Genomic DNA, 21,584 nt, shown 5'->3' with positions numbered 1-21,584 from the left:
AGTGGAACAGCTCCTTAGTTAAGTTGCTGTGTCAAGACAGTTAAGTTTCCAATAGGAAAATTATTTGAAATTCTGTTTTCTTTTGTTTATGTTTCAACCGTAGTGTTTAAATGAGTTCTGTTTTTTTAAAAGCTGAGTGGTTTGACCAGCTCCATCACACCTAGAATATCCACTACGCATCTGCCTTTAAAATGACAAAAAATTAGGGCCGAGGCTGCCTTCTTAAAATATTTTGAGGGGGCCTGGCCTGGTCCATATCTGGTCTGAGCACCAGTCTCTATGACAGCCTGACAAAAAGGCCAGACTGTCTGTCTCAAGCCTAAATTCAGTGTGTGGCATCAAACCACATGATAGAAGAGCAACGCATCAGCAGTAGAAGCAAAATCAATCTTTATTTCTAATTATAGTGAGTATTGTTAGCAAATTGACATCCCAATCTAAGGCCTCAGAAATAATGTTTTCAGTAGTTTCTCTAAAGACTGTAAGTAGAGCACAAGCTTAACTTTGACCACTGTGTTCAAAGAGTTAGCATGATTGAAGCTGTTCGCAAATATGTTCAATCTGTACTAGAAAAACAGATTTGAATAGTTGAAAACAGCAGGACAGCAATACACAAGCTGTTTGGTCATTACGAAGAATAGCACGGCAATGACTTACAATATAGTTAAACATTTTCAGCTTATAATGTACTTGACTTTGTGAATAAATCATTTTGTGTACATTTCTAAAGATTGATACTGTAAATATAGAAACAGAGACACTAACATGAGTGAGGTACATTTCTTAAATCACAGTATGTTGGGAATTAACTGGAAGATATCAATCTTTCATTCTTGATTTGATGCTAACATGGTACTGCAGGCCTCAGAGGGCTTTTAAAAGCTGTAAAATGTCAAGTCAATGATTGTTGTGTTCATTTTAAAAGATAAAGCAAGAGCTTACCCTGCTGTGTTTATTTCTGTTGACACCCCCCAAGAACTGAAATATTCTTAAACATCGAGGTTTGAAAGTGTTAGTGTTTATTTTCAGTGAGATCACATACTAGACCTGATGGTTCACTGGTAATAAAATGGAAATAAATATTCCTGTGAGTGGAGAGGAGAGCTGGAAATGTGGCAGTAACACAGCATGAGTGGAGATTCAAATAGTTGAGTGTCCATTAACCTAGGGATAGTGATGGTTCTCTGCTATTTAGCATAGCAATTGTTGTTTGCCCATTCTCTGACTGAAGAAGGAAGACAGAGGAACTTCTTTTTTCATAGTTAAATGGGCATTTGGTACCTGTTTTGATTAGTAAAGAACAAAAAAGAACAAAGAAAATTTACAGCCCAGGAACAGGCCCTTCGGCCCTCCAAGCCTGAGATAATCCAAATCCACTGTCTAAACCTATTGCCCAATTCCTAAGGATCTGTATCCCTCTGCTCCCCACCTACTCATGCATTCGTCCAGATGCACCGTAAATGAATCTACCAGGCCTGCCTCTACAACCAGTGCTGGCAACGCATTCTAGGCACCTACCACCCTCTGCATAAATTACTTTCCACGTGTATCCCCCTTAAACTTTTGACCTCTCAACTTGAACATGTGACCTCTCATTATTGAATCCCTCACCCTGGAAAAAAGCTTAATCTCTATCTACCCTGTCTATACCTTTCCTGATTTTGTAGACCTCAATCAGGTCCTCCCTCAATCTTCTTTTTCTAATGAAAACAATCCTAACCTACTCAACCTCTCTTCATAGCTATCACCTGCCATACCAGGCAACATCTGTGTAAACCTTCTCTGCACCCTCTCCAAAGCGTCCACATCCTTTTGGTAATGTGGAGACCAGAACTGTACACAGTATTCTAAATGCAGCCGAACCAATGTCTTGTACAATTTTAACATGACCTGCCAGTTCTTATACTCAATACCCTGGGCGATGAAGGCAAGCATACTATATGCCTTCTTGACTACTCTATCCACCTGTGCAGCCACCTTCAGGATAAAATGGACCTCGAATTGCAGAGGACAGCTAAAAATAAGAGTCAACTCTCTTGCTCTGACTCTTTTCTTTAATTCATTCGTAGGACGTGGGCATTGCTGGCTGCTCAGCAATTATTGCCCATCCCTAGTTGCCCTTTCAGGGTGGTGATGAGCTACCTTCTTGAACTCCTGCAGTCCATGTGTTGCAAGTTGACCCACAATGCCGTTAGAGAGGGAATTCCAGAATACTGACACAGCAACAATGAAGGAATGGCAATATATTTCTAAGTCAGGATGGTGAGTGGCTTGAAGAGGAACTTGCAGCTGGTACTGTTCCCACATATCTGCTGCCCTTGTCCTTTTAGACAGACATGATGACGGGGTGCCACTGTTGGACTTGGGTGGACAAAGTTAACAATCACACAATACTGAAGGAGCAGCACTCTGAAAGCTAGTACTTCCAAATAAACCTGGTGGACTATAACTTGGTGTTGTGTGATTTTTAACTTCTAGATAGGAGTGGTCATGGATTTGGAAGGTGCTTTCTGAGGTTCTTGGGTGAATTTCTGCAGTACATCTTGTAGATAGTACACACTGCTGCTACTGAGCATCGGTGGTGGAGGGAGTGGATGCTTGTGGAGATGGTGCCAATCATGTGGGCTGCTTTGTCCTGGATGGAACTCAGCTTCTTGAGTGTTGTTGGAGCTGCACCCATCCAGGCAATTGGTGAATATTCTGTCAAACTCCTGACTTGAGCCTTTTAGATAGTGAACAGGCTTTGAGGAATCAGGAGGTGAGTTACTATAATCCGAACCACTGAGCTACTCTTGTAGCTACTGTGTTTATGTGGTGAGTCAGTTGAGTATCTGGTCAATATTAACTGAAAGGATATGGATAGTGAGGAATTCAGTGATGATAATGCCATTCACTGGTAAGGGCAGTGGTTAGATTGTTTCTTACTGGAGATGATCATTGCCTGGCATTTATGAGATGGAGATCTTATTTACCACTTGTCAGCCCAACTTGGATATTGTCCAGATCTTGTTGCATTTGAGCATGGATTACTACAGTATGTGAGGAGTCACGAATAGTGGTGAGCATTGTGTAACCATCAACGAGTGTCCATCTTCTGACCTTATGATGCAGGGAAGGTCATTGATGAAGCAGTTAAAGATGGTTGGTTGAGGATACTATCCTGAGGAGCTCTCCAAAGATGTTCTGGAGCTGAGATGACCTCTGACAACCACAACCATCCGCCTATTTGCTATGTATGACTCCTACCAGTGACAGTTTGCCCCGATACCCAGTCATTCCAGTTTTGCTCGAGTTCCTTAATGCCACACTCGATCAAATACAGGCTTGATGTCAAGAGCTGTTAATTTCACCTCACCACTGAAATTCAGCTTTTTTGTGCGTGTTTGAAGAAAGACTCTAATGAGGTCAGGAGCTGAGTGACCCTGGTGGAATCCAAACTGGGTGTAACTGAGCAGGTTATTGCTGAGCAGGTGCTATTTGTAAGCACCTTCCATTTTGATGACACTTTCAATCACTTTACTGATGATCAAGAGAAGACTAATCGGGCGATAACTGTTTGGGATGGATTTCTCCTGCTTTTTGCAATATCTCATGGAGCCAATCGAAATGTCTGAAGATTGATAATTGTAATGTTGGGGTTTGCTGGAGGACACCGAGATGGATCATCCATTCAGGTGAAGATTGCTGCGAGTGCTTCTATCTTATCTTTTGCACTGAATTGTTGTGCTTTTCCATCATTGAGGATGGGGATTTTTCCTCCTCTAGTGAGTTGTTTAATTGTCCACCACCATTCATGACTGGATGTCGCAGAACTGCAGAGCTTAGATCTAATCCATTGCTCATGGGTGTCTTAGCTCCACCTATCACTTGCTGCTTATGGTTTTGGCATATAATTATCCTGTTTGTTTACTTCATTAGATTGACACCCTATTTTAAACTGTGTCTGGTGCTGTTTCTCATGTGCCCTGTCAGGTTGATTTCCTGGCTTGATGGTAATGATGGTAATGGTTGAGTGGGGGCTATGCCAGACCATGAGGTTGTAGATTGTGCTGGAGTACAATTCTGCAGCTGTTGATGGCCTTCAAGGATGCCCCATCTTGAGTTTCTAGATCTGTTTGAAGTCTATCAGGTCTGATTCCATGAGTATGACAATGTTAAGCTGTTGCGTGACTAGTCTGTGAGACAGTTCTGTGATTTTAGCACTAGGACATTGCAGGCTCAACAGGGCTGTTTCTGCCGTCATCTTGTCCGGTGCCGAGGATGATGCTGGATGGTTTGTCTTGTTTCATTTCTTTATTCAGCCTTGTCGAGATTGTTACATCTGAATGGTTTGCAAGGCCATTTCAGAGTCAAACACATTGCTTTGGGATTGAAGTCACATGTGGGCCAGACCAGGCCAGACATTTCCTCAAGGACATTAGTGAGCCAAGTGGGTTCTCTGGCAATGGTTTCATGGTCATCTGTAGATTGTGAATTCCAGATATTTTTTATTAAATTCAAATTCCACCATCTGCCATGGCTGAATTCTAACCCGGGTCCCCAAAACATTAGCTGAGTTTCTGGATTAATGATCTAGCGATATAACCACTCGGCCATCACCTTGCCTATAAAGGGAAGTTACATGTAGGCCAGACCAGGTAAGGAAAGTACATTAGTGAACCAGATGATAAACAGTTCATGGTCACTGTTACTAATCATTAGCTTGGACCTTTGGATTACTAGTCCAGTGACATTTCCACTACACTACCACCCCGTCTTTGCTTAGGGGACAGTGGTGAATTACGATAGATGAGTTACCTTGTGACGTAGGATCTGGCAATTTAACAGAGCTGTCAAGATTTGTAAAATTTCACATGTGAGATTTCAGTCAGGTGTCCAATCCATTTTCCATGTTCACCCCATACTTGAGGCATATCTTTATTCAAAATAATCTATCAAAATAAAAAAAAATCTTCTCACAGAAACCATGCCATGAATGGAAAGTTGGAAAATTATCTAATTGTTATTTTATTCATTTCCCTTCAGCGTTGCCCTATTTCAGTATTACTCTAATTGTTACATATTTTATTTTGAGAAGCTTTTTATCTTCAGTATGCCTGGCAAGCAATGTTCAATTCACCAGCAACATGTAGCGGGATTTCAGTCATACATTCCCCATCTTTTCCATCTTTTAAAATAATGGATGGAGACATTAACCAGACCATTGCTGACACACAATATTCTGCCCTTGAGAGCAAAACATGGGAGTGCATGCTTTTAAGTTAATATATATCTAATCATTTTTGTTCCTTTATGGCAATTTTTAAAGACTGAACATAAATGTTGCTCTTTATATAATCCTCCAAAATTATTAGTTAGTGAATCAAAGCTTCATATTCTTTAACCTGAGCCCATTTTGCTGACAGTACACAGTGCAGGCTATTTACAATAGACTTACTGCCAATTGTCACTCATTGTTGGCCTTTTGTCCTAGTTTGTCTGTGCCTGCTCTTTGTAAGAGTTATTCGTTGCCCACTGGCTTCCCTCTTGAGGAAGGTGATGGCCTAGTGGTATTGTTGCTAGACTATTGGCCCAGATTAAGATTTTATTTTTGTTTTGGGAACCGAGGTTCGAATCCCACCACGAAAGATGGTGGGAAATTCAATTTTAAAAATCTAGAATTAAGAATCTAGTGATGACCATGATACCAATTGCTGGTAAAACCCATCTGGTTCACTAATGTCCTTCAGGGAAGGAAATCTGCCATCCTCACCTGGTCTGGCCTACATCTGACTGCAGATCCACAGCAATGTGGTTGACACTTAACTGTCCTCTGAAATGGCTTAGCAAGCCACTCAGTTGTACCAATTACTACAAAATCTCAAAGAAATGAAACCCTGCAATGTTTTTCCTCCTTCAATAATGTTATGATCCCAGAAGATAAAAACAAACAGGAACCCAGCTTGATAGGCCATGTTTCTATTGCAGTGTAGTTATGGGTGGCACGGTGGCAGAGTGGTTAGCACTGCTGTCTCACAGTGCCATAGCCCTGGGTTAGATTCCTGTCTCAGGCAACTGTCTCTGTGGTGTTTGCACATTCTCTCTGTGTCTGTGTGGGTTTCCTCCCACAGTCCAAAAAATGTGCAGGTTAGGTGTAGGGGAATGGGTCTGGGTGGGTAGCTCTTTGGAGGGTTGGTGTGGTCTTGTTGGGCTGAAGGGCCTGTTTCCACACTGTAAGTAATCTATTCAAATCCCAGCCACGTGCAGAAATGTTCTTAAGTCTCTCTGGGTCTTTTACCAATCACTTTAGTTTGTGTCCTCTGCCAGTGGGAACAGTTTCTCCCAGTTTATCTCATTTTTGATCTTGAAAACCTCGATCAAATTTCTTCCTCACCTTTGTCTTCTCTAAAATGAAAAGCCCCAGCTTCTCCAACCACTGATGTAACTGAAGTTTCACATCTTCCTTAAAGACAAAGAAAAATGCATGGTCTGAAAAGGGATAAAGTAGTTAGAGGATTTTAGTAAGAGTGCTTCCAAATACCCAGGACTTCAATCATCATTATGACATTCAATAACCTCAGGTATTAGCAGAGAGATTTGAATGGGTATATGCACTCATCGTTGAAAGCTTATGCACTGGGACAAAAAAGATCCAAAAGGCAAATAATGTGCAGTTTTCTTTTAAGGAGCTCTACTTTGAATGTTGTCAAGGGATGCTTCAATTATTACAGCTCTAGTGAATTGGTTTGGCTCACTTGGCTGGATCATTGATTTATAGAGCAATGTGATGCCCACAGTGTGGGTTCAATTCCCATCACCAATTTGAGGTTGCCATGAAGGACTCTCCTTCCCAACCTCTTCCCTCGCCTGAGATCTGGTGGCCTTCAGGTTAAATCATCACCAGTCGCTTCTCTCTAATGAGAGCAGCCCCTATGGTCTGGTAAGATTATGGCGACACAACAACAATTATAGCTCTGGTCAGAATAAATGTGAAGAACTTTGTTCCATTCAATGAGGAGTGCAGGAGGGTATTGCAGGAATGCCACGAGACATACCTACAAATGAGGTGTGAACTTGGTGAAACAGTACTATGAGAGATCCCACATCCAATGGGTCAGGTCAGAGCTCTGCAGACTGAATCATTCAATCATGAATGGTAGTGGATAATTCAATCTCTAACCAGAGAGAAGGCTCTACAAAAATCTCCATCCTCAATGATGGGAGAGCCCAGCATTTCAGCTACATTTGTACGCTCTTAAGCCAGAAGTGCCAAGTGGTGTTCCTTGCATCACAGGTATCAGTCTTTGGTATCACTGATACCAATTCACTCCATGTGAGATCAAAAAACAGCTGAAGGCAGTGGAGTACTGCAAAGGATATTCATCCTAATAACGTTCTAGTGATAGGACTGAGGACCTGTGCTTCTGAAGTATCCATACCTCAAGCCAAGATATTCCAGTATAGCTACACCACTAGCATTTATTCAGCAATGTGGAGAACTCCCGAGACATCTCTGCAGAGTTCCTCAAGTTAGCCTCCTTGTGAAAAACACCTTCAGCTGTTTCTTTAGTTACTAAAAAGGTCAGAAGCAGCTTTGCTCACTGATAAGGAACAATGGTCAGTGCCATTCACAATCCCCCAGGTACTGAAGCAATCCATGACAACACAAAATAAGTCCTGGACAACATTCAGACTTAATTTAATAAATAGCAAGTAACATCTATGCCTCACAAGTGCCAGGTAATGACCATCTTCAACAAGAGTGAAGCTAATCATCTCCTCTTGACATCCAATGGCATCACCATTGTTGAATTCCCCTCTATCAACACCCTAGGGGTTGCCATGGATTGGAAACTAAACTGGACAGTCATGTGGTTGTCGTGGCTACAAAAGTAGATAAAAGGCAAGGAATTATGTGATAGGAGAAAGTGAGGACTGCAGATGCTGGAGATCAGAACCGAAAAATGTGTTGCTGGAAAAGCACAGCAGGTCAGGCAGCATCCAAGGAGCAGGAGAATCGACGTTTCGGGCATAAGCCCTTCTGCAGGAATGAGGAAGGTGTGCCAAGCAGGCTAAGATAAATTGTAGGGAGGATGGACTTGGGGGAGGGGCGTTGGGAATGCAATAGATGGAAGGAGGTTAAGGTGAGGGTGATAGGCCGGAGAGGGGGTGGGGGCGGAGAGGTCGGGAAGAAGATTGCAGGTCAAGAAGGCGGTGCTGAGTCCAAGGGTTGGGACTGAGATAAGGTGGGGGGAGGGGAAATGAGGAAGCTGGAGAAATCTGCATTCATCCCTTGTGGTTGGAGGGTTCCTAGGCGAAAGATGAGGCGCTCTTCCTCCAGGCATTATGTTGCCATGGTCTGGCGATGGAGGAGGCCAAGGACCTGCATGTCCTTGGTGGAGTGGGAGGGGGAGTTAAAGTGTTCAGCCACGGGGCGGTTGTGTTGGTTGGTCCGGGTGTCCCAGAGGTGTTCTCTGAAATGTTCCGCAAGTAGGTGGCCTGTCTCCCCAATATAGAGGAGGTCACATCAGGTGCAGTGGATGCAGTAAATGATGTGTGGGGAGGTGCAGGTGAATTTGTGACAGATATGGAAGGATCCCTTGGGGCTTTGGAGGGAAGTGAGGGGGGAGGTGTGGGCGCAAGTTTTGCATTTCTTGTGGTTGCAGGGGAAGGTACCGGGAGTGGAGGTTGGGTTGGTGGGGGGTGTGGACCTGACGAGGGAGTTGCGGAGGGAGAGGTCTTTCCAGAACGCTGATGGGGAGGGGAGGGAAATATATCCTTGGTGGTAGGGTCTGTTTGGAGGTGGCGGAAATGACGAAGGATGATACGATGTATCTGGAGGTTGGTGAGGTGGTAGGTGAGGACCAGTGGGGTTCTGTCCTGGTGGTGATTGGAGGGGCGGCATTCAAGGGCGGAGGAGTGGGAAGTGGAGGAAGTGCAGTGGAGAGCATCATCAACCACCTCTGAGGGGAAATTGCAGTCTTTGAAGAAGGAGGCCATCTGGGTTGTTCGGTATTGGAGCTGGTCCTCCTGGGAGCAGATGCGGCGGAGGCGATGGAATTGGGAATATGGGATGGTGTTTTTACAGGGGGCAGGGTGGGAGGAGGTGTAGTCTAGGTAGGAATTATGTGATGAATACCTCAGCTTAAACATGTTCACTATCTACGAGGAACAAGTCAGGAGTGCGATGGCATACTCCTCACTTTCTTGGATGGGTGGAGCTCCAACAACACTCAAGAAGCTCAACACTATCCAGGACAAAGCAGCCACTTGACTGGCTCTTAATGCATCACATTCAACATTCAGTTCTCCCAGCACTGATGCATGCACAGCAGCAACTGAAGACACCACCTTTCAAACTCACAACCTCTACCAACCTGAAGAACCAGGACAGCAGATCCATGGGCACACCACCAAGTACAAGGTGCCCTGCAAGCTGCAGTCTGCCCTGGCTTGGAATTTTCTCACTGATACTTCACTGCTGCTTGGTGAAAATCCTGGAACTTCTCCCTAATAGGACTGTGGGTGTACCGATACTATATGAACTATAATGGTTCCAGAAGGCAGCTCATTACATCCATCTGAAGGACAACTAAGAATGAACAACAAAGCAAAGGCAGTGATTTCCACAGCCCATGAATTTTACCTCAGGAAAGATATTTTATCTTAAAGAGGGTACAGCACTAGATCCACAAAAACTACCAATTTTAGGGACAGTTTCTCTTGATTTGGTTTGTATTTCCTTGAGATTAAAAGGTTGAGGGTGATTGCATTGGGGTAGCTAAAATCATAAAGCAACTGTTAGAGCAAATTAAGAATGATACAGATAAGAAGTGACTATTTGGACCTTTATGCCTGTGACAGCTCTTTAAAAGATCAATCCAACTCAGCCCTAATGCCACGTCATATTCCCAAATCTCTACAAATATTTTCTCTTTCATGTAATACCAAAATTCCCCTCTGAAATTTCGTATTGAATCTGCTTCCACTGAATAACTTATGTTTCCTGCACATCAGATTTGTTTCTGTTGGCAATTACTTTAAATTTCTGCTCCCTCATCTTCAGTCCCACGACCACCTGGAAGAGTTTTCCTTTAAATACTTTATCAAAGCCCCTCATTATGTTGAACACCTCCCAGCAAATCTCCTGTTAAACTCTCTACTCTCAGGACAATCCAAACATCTCCAATCTCTCCACCTCATCAGTCTTTATCCTTTGTAACTTTCTAGTAAATCTCTTATGTGTCTGAGGATCTTGGCATCCATTAAAGTTTGGTGCCAATAATTGAGCACAATGCTCTTGTTGAGACATAACATTTTTTTTAAAGATGTAATATTAATTTGTTATTTCTATTTTCTTTTTCACTGCTTATAAAATCAAGGATCTTGTAGAAACAGAAAATAGGTGCAGGAGTAGGCTATTAGGTCTTTTAAACCTGCTTTACCATTCAATATGATCATAACTGAGCATCTAGCTCTATGCCCTCTTCCCACTTTCTCCCCATACTCTTTGAGTCCTTTAGCCCGAAGAACTACATCTAACTCCTTCTTTAAAATGTTCAATGTTTTGGCATCAACCACTTTTTGTGGCGAAGAATTCCACAGGCTCCCCACTCTCTGGATGAAGACATTTCTCTTCATTTCAATCCTATGTGGCTTAGCTCATGTTATTAGACTGTGACCCTCTGGTTCTGGATTCCCCAGTCCTCACGGAACACTCTACTCATTTTCCACAGGCTTCTCAAGTTGTTCTGCCATACCCACACCTTTGTTTGTGTGCATACACTGTCAGGTCTCCCTGTTCCCGCATAGCTTTAAAATTGTGCCATTCATTTCCTTTGGTGTCTCCTCATTATTTCCCATCCAAGTGTGTCATTTCGCTATGCCATGTGTTAAATTTCATCTGCCATGTATCTGCCCATATTGGCAATGTGTCTACATCCACTTGAAAAATAGTTCTGTCTGCTGGGGTGGAATGATTAAATGAATCACTCAACGCCCAGCTCCATTTCCAGCAGCAAAGAGTTTATTCTTTTATCGCTGGTGAAGAGAAAGCCGCTCAGCAATCCAGTGAACAAAGGGAAACACACCCTTTTGATACATTAGCTTTTAGCCCACCTTTGGCTGTTACGAACCAATTGTATTATGAATTGGTCACATACACATCCAATCAGGTTAATCATAAGACTGTGTGAGAAGTGCATAGACTGCTGTAGGTCATCCCATGATCTCATGATGTTTACCAGGTTCACTTATCATTTTTATCCTTGGGACTTCACAATGCATCTTATTCAAACACATTCCAGGTTTTAGCTCCTGTGCCAGTTGGAGTTCAGTACTCCTCTGCTGTGAGCAAAAGGACTTCTTCTATCTGCCTGAGACTGAACATCCGTGGGAATGCTGTTAAATCCCTTAATGCCTGTATACCGAAAACTGCATTTTTGATATATAACCTGTGGATATGATTACCTGGGGGTCTTCACTGATGTGGGTCAGACCCTTCCCTATATCCCATGATCAATACCAGATTGTGAACCAGCCTGGTATGGAAGCTTCTTTCTGCATTTCTCAAGGATATTCCTTATCAAACTGTCAATATACAAGCAACAACTGCAGCTTTGCTTCTTATGTAACAGGACTCTTTTATATGCATTTCACAAGACCCTTTGTGTGTTATTTTAATCTTGTTACTTTGGATGTTGACTTTCTATGAAGGCTACAATTACTCTAGCTCAGAGTTTAACATCAAAGGCAAGCCATGGCCTCATGACATTATTGTTAGAATATTAATCCAAAAACTCAGCTAAAGTTCCGGGACCTGAGTTTGAATCCCACGAGGGCAGAATTTGAATTCAGTATTAAAAATAAATCTGGAATTAAAAATCTACTGACCATGAAACCATTGTCAGAAGAACCCATCTAGCTTGTGAATGTCCTTCAGGGAAGGATCCCCATCTGGTCTAGGCTAAATGTGACTCTAGATCCACAACAATGTGGCTGAATCTCAACTGTTCTCTGAAATACCCTAGCAAGCCATTCAGGAAGAAGGGTTACACCTGTAACGTTGACTTATCTACCTCCTAATGCTGCCTGGCTTGCTGTGTTCTTCCTGCCTGTCCACTTTGGATTCCAGCAGCTGTAGTATTTTGTCTCTAATGCAGTTCAAGGGCAGTTAGGAACAGGCAATAAATGCTGGCCAGCCAACAAGTCAATAAAAAATATGTGCCATGAGTGAATAAAAAAAATCAGACTATGGTAATAAATAGAAGTTGCTGGAAAAGCTCAGCCAGTCTGACAGCATCTGTGAAGAGAAATCAGAGTTAACGTTTCAAGTCCAGTGACCCTTCCTCAGAATTGATGGTTTTCCACTTGGGGACCCTGCAGCCATCCGGACTCAAGTCCCAAGTCCCAGCCCCCTACCACACACACCAGGCCTTGCTATCACATAGTCTGCCATTACACACTGCCTATTGTTAGCCACTAACAGTGTCCATTAGCAGCTATTCACCCTCCCAGCCAAATCACTGGAGATAAAAGCAAATTACTGCAGATGCTAGAATCTGAAACCAAAAGAGAAAATGCTGGAAAATCTCAGCAGGTCTGGCAGCATCTGTAAGGAGAGAAAAGAGCTGACGTTTTGAAACATCAGGTCTTTTCTCTCCTTACAGATGCTGCCAGACCTGCTGAGATTTTCCAGATCATTAGAGACTCCATTGTCTGTCCAATTGTTCCCTCTTTCTCTTTGGGCTCTATCCACCTATTGTTTACTCTTTGCCTCCTCCCCCCAACCTATGTTCTGCATATAACTCTGATTTCACTTCACAGATGCTATCTAACCCGCTGAGCTCTTACAGAAACTTCTGTTTTTGTTTCTGATTTACAGTTAGTGCAGCTCTTTCAGTTTTTAGACTAAGGAAGCTGTTGTTTCAGTTAATAATCTTCCCCAGACACCTTTTCGCCAAATGTGAACCATTTTCAGTCATTTTAATCTTCTTCAGCCTGGTCTCCTAACACCATGCTGCTCACTGCAAGTTTTCAACAGCCATGTCCAGGTTATTAGTGAATAACAAAAGTACACTGATTCTCATAACAACCTATTGATTATGAAAAATGACCATATTACAGAGGAGGAGGTGCTGGATGGCTTGAAATGCATATAAGTGGATAAGTCCCCAGGACTTGGCCACGTGTACCCGAGAACCCTGTGGGAAGCTAGAGAAGTGAGTGCTGAGCCCCTTGCTGGGATATTTGGATCATTAATAGTCACAGTTGAGGTGCTGGAAGACTGGAGGTTGGCTAGCATGGTGCCACTGTTTAAGAAAGGTGGTAAGGAAAAGCCAGGAAACTATAGATCGGTGACCCTGACATCAATGGTGAGCATGTTGTTGGAGGGAATCCTGAGGAACAGGATGTACATGTTTTTGGAAAGGCAAGGACTGACTAGGGATAGTCAACATGGCTTTGTGTGTGGGAAATCATGTCTCACGAACTTGATTGAGTTTTTTGAAGAAGTAACAAAGAGGATTGATGAGGGCAGAGTGGTAGATGTGACCTATATGGACTTCAGTAAGACGTTCGACAAGGTTCCTCATGGTAGACTGGTTAGCAAGTTTAGATCTCATGGATTACAGGGAATACTAGCCATTTGGATGCAGAACTGGCTCAAAGATGAAAACAGAGGGTGGTGATGGAGGGTTGTTTTTCAGACTGGAGGCCTGTGACCAATGGAGTACCACAAGGATCGGTGCTGGGTCCACTAATTTTTGTCATTTATATAAATGATTTGGATGAGGACATAGGAGGTATAGTTAGTAAGTTTGCAGATGACACCAAAATTGGAGGTGTAGTAGATAGTGACCTCAGAGTACATCGGGATCTTGATCAGATAGGCCAATGGGCTAAGCAGTGGCAGATGGATTTTAATTTAGATAAATGTGAGATGCTGCATTTTGGAAAAGCAAATCAGAGCAGGACTTATACACTTAATGATAAGGTCCTAAGGAGTGTTGCTGAACGAAGAGACCTTGGGGTGCAGGTTCATAGTTCCTTGAAAGCAGAGTTGCAGGTAGATAGGATAGTGAAGAAGGCGTTTGGTATGCCTTCCTTTATTGGTCAGAACATTGAGTATCTGGATTAGAAGGTCAAGTTGCGATTGTACAGGACATTACTTAGGTCACTTTTACAATATTGAGTGCAGTTCTGGTCTCCTTCCTATTGGAAGGATGTTGTGAAACTTGAAAGGTTTCAGAAAATGTTTACAAGAATGTTGCCAGGGTTGGAGGATTTGAGCTATAGGGAGAGGCTGAATAGGCTGGGACTGTTTTCCCTGGAGTGTCAGAGGCTGAGTGGAGACCTTATAAAGGTTTATAAAATCATGAGGGACATGAATTGGATAAATAAACAAAGTATTTTCCCTGGAATGGGGGAGTCCAGAACTAGAGGGCATACGTTTAGAATGAGAGGGGAAAGATATAAAATTGACCTAAAGGTATGTTTTTCACACAGAGGGTGGGGCCAGAGGAAGTGGTGGAGGCTGGTACAATTGCAGCAATTAAAAGGAATCTGGATAGGTACATGAATAGGAAGGGTTTGGAGGCGTATGGACAAGTGCTAGCAAATGGGACTAGATTAGGTTAGGATAGCTGGTCGACATGGATGAGTTGGACCAAAGGGTCTGTTTTCATGCTATACATCTCTAAGACTCTTGGACTGTATGCCTCTGGGGAACATCACTGCACAGGTTTTCTTGGATGTAGGCAACACTTTCTAGGTCAGCATTTATTGCATATCCCAAACTGCCTTTAAGAAGGTGTTGGTGAGTGACCTTTCCTCAATTCTGAAAAATTAATCGTTCACTACTATTCTTAGTATGATAATTGTTCTCTCAGAAGAACAGACTAGTTCTCGATGAATAGCCTTGGCCATCCAATTTGTGTCAAAGTCAATGAGCGATCAGCAAGCTGGCTGTTCCCAAGAGGAAATTTAATGGGAATCTTCTACCTATTCTCGTCCTTTAAAAAGACATTCTGACGAGTCCATTAAATGTTTGTATTGGCATTAGGATGAAACTCTGCTTCTAAATTATTCAAGCATTGCTTGTAATTTAAATTTACAGTCTCCTTTATCATTTTGGTCTTTGTTTCATCTGTGAAGAATAGTTTCACATTGGTGGATTGCCCTGGGAGCAAGCACTGCTGGTAACTGAACTGTTTTTCATGGATGTTCTTTGTGGAATCCTTTAAGACGTGGTTAAAATGAGTATTCAAATAATTAAGAGAGAAGCTAGAAAGTTTTGCATTACTTAGAGGGTTGTCACACTTTATAAATTGGTAAGTGGTAAACTGGTAACATAACACACCATTAAAGAGTAACTTGTCAATTTCCTGAGAAAGGATATGTGTGTGATAGAAGATATTTTACCGATGTCTAATGAGTATCTATGAGCTCCTGCAGTTTGTTTGGTTCAAATAGCTTCCAACTGTAACAGGCAGAAGCTTTCCCTGAAATGAATTCTCGGCGATTTCTCTGGGGTGTGGTTGTGATGATTGGTGTAGAGGTTTGTCTCTCAAAGAAGTTCACATCCTGAAGAGCTGAGCCATACTTAGTTTGGAAAACCTTAGCTTATTTTCTGTCTTCCTATTTCAGAGTTCCTTAAACTGGTTGCAGCATCCTTCCATCTAATGTGGCTGAGATCAGTTAAGTGTTAAATCTTTCTGTGGTCTATGACACAGTTCTGCAATGGGAGAACAGCTATCAAATGAGAAGAACCATGCAATTTCTATTTAATAATACTGAAGTTTAGTTCTTCTTGGTATTTTCAGAGCTGCATTCATAGACATACATCCAAAAGAGTCAATGAATAATGTGGAAGCCCTAACGCTCCTCATATCTGAAAAGTGTGAATATATGATGATACCAAATAATTCCCAAAATATCGGCACCACTGGTTAAAGGATTGATGCAAAGCAACTAATTCATTTGTGAACTGATACTAAAATACTGATATTTCCCAAATGCAGTCAAGTTAATGGAGGATATAACTTTTTCTTTATTTTTGTTATTATTTGGGTTTTTAAGACAAAACACTTTTAACATGCAATACAGAGGTTGAACTGGTCAATGAGAGAGTATGAGTAAAGAAAACAGATCTTCCAAGACAAAGAGAAAAAGGGCAACTCCAACTCTTGTCCTTCCTGAAGCCAATTCAGGATTGAAGAATTTGTGACCATTCTTTCAACAAAGAGGAATTGGCTCAGGCAGATCAGGAAAAGGATTGGAAATGTTCTTCTTTAAGTTACTTTCTCCGTTGTAAGTGTAATACTGTTTTATTTGCTCCTGTTATTTTTCTAATGAGAATACCAAATGCAGTTACTTTCTTTCTCATTTGATGAACAGCCTGTTAGCTGGCACTCTAACTTTGGGATTCAGGTCTATTATTATTAGTGAAACATTGAAATGTTTTTACTCTGTAACCAATGTCTGTCAGCCATCATGCACTTAATCATGTTTTTTTTAGCATCCACTGCATTCATTACATTATTGTTAACCATGTGTTTGTAATCTTATACGCCTTTGCAAGGCTTCATCCATTTCCTTAAGTTTGGTTTCTTGTTTTTCAATTGCAAGTATTGCTTTTGACTGATGCTGTGTTTGGTACTTTTCCCCCTCCAAAAAACAAAAATTCTCTTCTTCTTTTGTCACTCGATCAAAAACCAAACCAAGCAGAGACAGTCATAACCCGCAGTCTCAGGCTGTAGGAAAAGTATCCATAACAATGAAATGGAGAAAACGGTCCACTGCGTAAGTTCTGTCAACTAGAAATTAAAGTGTGATCTGATGGCGTCATGTAACAAGCTCAACGATTGGTTGCATGACATGCCGTCAAGTTTCGTGGAGGTGCTGTGAAAGCATTTTTCTTGGATGTTGTATCAGTTAATGATTGGCCAGTCATGATCACATGTGCCTTTTGACTGTGTGCTGCCACTATTCTTGCTGTGCTCATTTTAGTTTAGTGTTTGCGGTGGTTCTTTTAAAAATTATGATTTCTTTATTTTATTTTTTTTTCTTTTAGTCCTGTCAGCTTTCTTTGCTTCTTTAGATGTCACATAAAACATTGATTCCCAATCCTTCTATATATAAAAAAAATTTAAAATGAGGTTTACCTGTATAATAAAATGTGTGGTCAGTTTCTTTGCACCAAAACTATTGTGATTTGTTTATTTTTTGGAGGAGGGGGCCTTTTTCATTTGAAGAGCCTAGGACAAAAAAAAAACTTTGGATGATAGCAGTCATTAATCCAAACTTACGCAAACAAGATCAAAATGGCCAAACCGTGCCTTCCAATTCCAGCAATTTCAGATTCATTTTCAGTAAAAACATTCAGAACAAAAGTGCTTTTTTTTGTGCAACTGAAAAAGGGTCCTTTGAAATTGTTTTTTTATTTTTGCTGTTGTAATTGTTCGATTGCTGTGTACGGTTTGCTCTTTGTTTAACCAACAGTGTGGGAACCTGCCAGCATGGATTGATATTCCGCATGTCACTTCCACTAAAGTGGGTCTTTGCAGTTCAAGTTTCTATTGTTTTAAAAGTGTAAAGCAGAATCTGCCTGCTAGCCGTGGACAGAACTGCTGTGAGAGTTTTCTTTAGATTAACATTATCTCTGCTGTTTAATATAGCGTTGCATTTTAAAAAAACAACTTGTGGTGCAGATTCTTAAAGAGACAGTATCCCTATTTATTGTGGGCAACACGGGCTGAATGTCAAAACTGTTAGCAATCAACTTTGTTTAAAGCTTATCCTTTCAAATACTGCAGCCTTTCCAAAATGTTTCTATTATATCTGTTCTTCTCACCCATCCAAAGCATTTGCTTTCAATCTCTATAGGGGCTGCAGCACTTCCTTTCTCTGGTTCCAAATTTGTTCCCAGCATTAATGCATCCTGGTGACATTCCCAAAATTTGTCTTTCATGAGTTTCATTAATTACCAGTTGCAATTGCTGATATACTGGTCTAGATTTCGCTTTTATAAGTCATATATGCTTTGAGTAGATTTGTAAATCTCCATGGACCCTTCTTAGTTCCTTTCAAGGCTGAAGTGACCAAAATTCCTCAGTCTTTCTTCAGAATTCAATCATCTTCCACCAAGGTGTTAGGTCTTATGTGCACCTTCCATAGGTCTGACTTTCTCCCTTATACCTCCACGACCAAACTGGATGCAATTCTTAATGTGATTTTACCACCACTTTCTTGAAGAGAACGAACACTAAAACAAAAGCAGAAATACTTGGAAATGAATGTGTTAGACATGCTGGAGCTCTGTTTGAACTATACAAATCGGACCAGTCTGTGTCATTTGCAAGTTTTACTGAGTTTTCCTTCTGGGTTCTTAAGGACAATTCTGGAGAAGCAATAAATGCCCACATCCCATGAACCGATGAATATAAAAAATATTTTCCAACCCATCGCTGATGTTAGTGACATACATCAACATTGTGTTTGCACTGCTCAGTGCTGCTTTAGTAAAATTGACATTTGTGGTCTAATTGACAAACACCACAAATAGACCTGTTGAGCTACTTGCCCTTAGTTCTAAAACTGACACAAACAATGCTGGAGAAACTCAGCAGGTCTGATACCAGGTTAACGTTTTGAGTCTAATTTGACTCTTCTTCAGAACTGAGTCACAGTGCACTCAAAACGCTAACTATTTTTCTCTCTCCACAGAAGCTGCCAGACCTACTGAGTTTCTCCAGCAGTGTCTGTGTTTGATTCAGATATCCCTTAGTTATCATTCACTGCAGGCCTATGCATTTAGGATCAGATAAATTATTATTTTCTGGAAGTCCCATACACTGTAATTTTTCTCACTCATATGCATTGTGTGTTACTGCTGGATGCAGTCAATCATCTAGTATGGTTGCAAAGTATTTGTAGCATATAAGCTAACTATTTGGTCTATTAGGTGCATGACAGTACTTAACTTCCGCATAAACCCCTTCCCAAGCTTATTCATTTATCCCCATCACCAAATTCTTGTATTTCTTTTCATTATATATGCATCAATGATAGTCACCTTACTAATCATTTTGGTGAAGCATTCCTTTCTCTGGTAAAGTTTCTCATGAACTCACTACTGAATTTATGAGTGACCAGCTCAGCTGTATGACGGCTAATATTGAGGACTTGACAATACAAGAATTATCTCGCCCTGCCTTACTCATAAAAAAGGAATTACTCTTACATGATCAAACCATGAAATTAAAACTTACATAAATGTGACAAACCATTTGATTTTGAAAAGGCTGAAGGGTTCACAAAAGGTATGTTTTGTAGATACAATCCCCAGACTTTCAGATTGAAGGCAGAAAAAGCCGGATGCTGTTTCTTTAGATTATACCTACAGTGAAACATGATTGGTGTAGATCTTGTACTGGCTCACATTCTCATCTCTAATCTGCTTTGTCTTGTCTTCGTCTTTTAGGGCGGAAACTGGAGAGGACCGCATGTACAAAAAAATAATAAAAGTACTGTTAAATAAACCTTTGGACATATCAGCATACGCCAATCAAGCTGAAGACTTCTTCAGACTTTTATCTTTGACTGCTCTGATTGTTTAGGCTGTTAAGTCTCTACAAAATGTATCACTTCTGCAGAAGGATGAGTTTTAAACGCCTGAATGGAGAGAAAAAAAAATTATAAAGATACTAGGGGCTTGTAGAGCAACAAGTTGATGAGGAGTGCCTGTTGTCATCATGGATACAGTTGCCATGGTCACACGTGGTAACAGTCACTATCTGTCATTCCTTAGGTATTTTAGGGACCAAAGGACCAAACTTTTTATTGCAGACTTGTAGTCGTATGTAAATTATGGATTTCTTTCCTTCTCACACTGTTCCTAAAACAGTCTGAAAAGTTTATCTTGAATTGTAAAAAAAAGTAATAATAATGATAATACTAAACTGCTTTTAAATAAGCAAGATTGTAGTTCTTTGATACTTTGGGAGGCACTTTGGTATCATTAATTCAAGTAAGTAGTTTTCATATGGTTTTCTGTAACTTTCATGAGGATTGAACATTTGAGATTGGCTTAACTGTGATCTGTGAGAAGCAAAAAAAAAACAATCTTACAGAGTGAGGACTATTTTGGAAATAGGATTATTGCTTGAAAATGGTTCATTGTGTTCTTAACCTTCCCTTAAAAGAGAGACTCAATAGATGTACAGAATAATAAAAAAAACTTTTAAATTACTGATATAAAAATATAAAAAATTAGACATAAAAATGCAAAAAAAATAGAGGTTAGCATTACTGCTAAAAATAAGAAATCCTGTAGAATTGTAATTTTGTAGAATTTAGATGAGCATATGTTCATGTACTGCCGATTGCTATCCGATCCTGTTAAATACTGACAGAAGATAAGTTATACTGGCAGCTCCTTGACTGCAATCATTCCAGCTATGATTAAAAAAGAATTTAAAATATATTGAAAAAACACACAAACATTGAAACTTGTAAACATTGCAGCAAAGCGCAGATATGAATATCCAACAAGGGTTAGTGAGAATCTGGAAAGACACATATTAGTCTGGAAAAACCTGCTTAACATCATCAGGACCTGCTCTTAGCAAAACTCTCACCAACCTCCATCCATTGCGATAGTACTCTTCCATGTTCAAATAAAAGAGAACTTCAGGGCCAGTGCAAAGTCCTGATTCCCAAACAACTAGCATTGAATCTGTAATTCAAAAGGAATAACACAAAAAGAGAATCTCTGCTGTTTACAGAAGGTACAAAAAAAAACAGAGAATGTTTAAAAGGTTCTGGCTCTGTTTTATGTAAATAAATTTGCATATTTTGTAGGACTTTTACTGTACTGATTGAGAAAAAAGGAAACTATTTAATGAAAGCACGGTATTTATCTTTGGTAACTGATGTAACGGAGCAGTTGAAACAAAAAGCACTGTGTTAATTGCTGTAAAATCTGGAACCAATTTATTTATGAATTATTTATTCAGTTTATTTATTGTTGTTTTAGAAGGATGTCATGTTTTAACTTAATTTACAAATGCCAGCATTGTGGCTGGCTGCTCATTGTTTTATGTTTTTTAATTCCTTGTGGGTATTTGTTAAAAACACAGGCATTTTGATTTTTTTTCCATTTCTTTTCACTGTTTCTATTTTCTAAAATTCTAATTTCTGTCATACTTTATCTAAAGAAAAGAGCTGTATACCTACATCCAGTGTGACATACAGTTATTACAAGACTGCTCTCTTCACTCTCAATTACCTGGAAACAATTGTAATCTTCATGTAAGTACTGGATGACGCTTTTCAGCTTAGCCCTAAATAAAGCACAGTTTAAGAAAAAGCACTTTGGCATCTTTTGGGTCTGTTCACATTGTCACTGGCCATATGCCCAGCCTGTGTAGTTGCATGCAATTTCTCACATATAGCTTTTTAACACTCTTTTAAAATTGCTGAAAAGATTGCTGCATCTTTAGACAATCTACAAGCTGTGAAAAATTGAGCACTAATGAACAAAGGTTTTCCTGACAACCCAGAACTAACATTGAAGGGTAAATATTAAATTCTGAAGGCAATCAAAT

The 21,584-nt window shown here is 40.6% G+C and overlaps 1 protein-coding gene across 14 annotated transcripts in view; it reads left to right on the top strand.

Moving 5' to 3' along the window:
* celf4 (CUGBP, Elav-like family member 4) overlaps positions 1-21,347 on the top strand; it is a 1,199,286-nt gene extending 1,177,939 nt beyond the window's left edge. For 12 of the 14 annotated variants that reach the window (XM_072573094.1, XM_072573061.1, XM_072573086.1 and 9 more), the window contains one exon: positions 19,460-21,347. The gene's annotated coding sequence lies outside the window, so the exon portion shown is untranslated. Of the gene's footprint in view, positions 1-16,701; positions 16,780-19,459 lie in introns of all 14 variants that reach the window. The other 2 variants (XR_011960940.1, XR_011960939.1) reach the window with 2 other exon arrangements.
* The last annotated feature ends 237 nt before the right edge of the window (positions 21,348-21,584 follow it).

This window comes from Chiloscyllium punctatum, chromosome 1 (assembly GCF_047496795.1).
Source record: "Chiloscyllium punctatum isolate Juve2018m chromosome 1, sChiPun1.3, whole genome shotgun sequence".
NCBI lineage: Eukaryota > Metazoa > Chordata > Chondrichthyes > Orectolobiformes > Hemiscylliidae > Chiloscyllium > Chiloscyllium punctatum.
The sequence above is the reverse complement of the archived record's forward strand: the minus strand, read 5'-3'. Positions and strand labels throughout refer to the sequence as shown.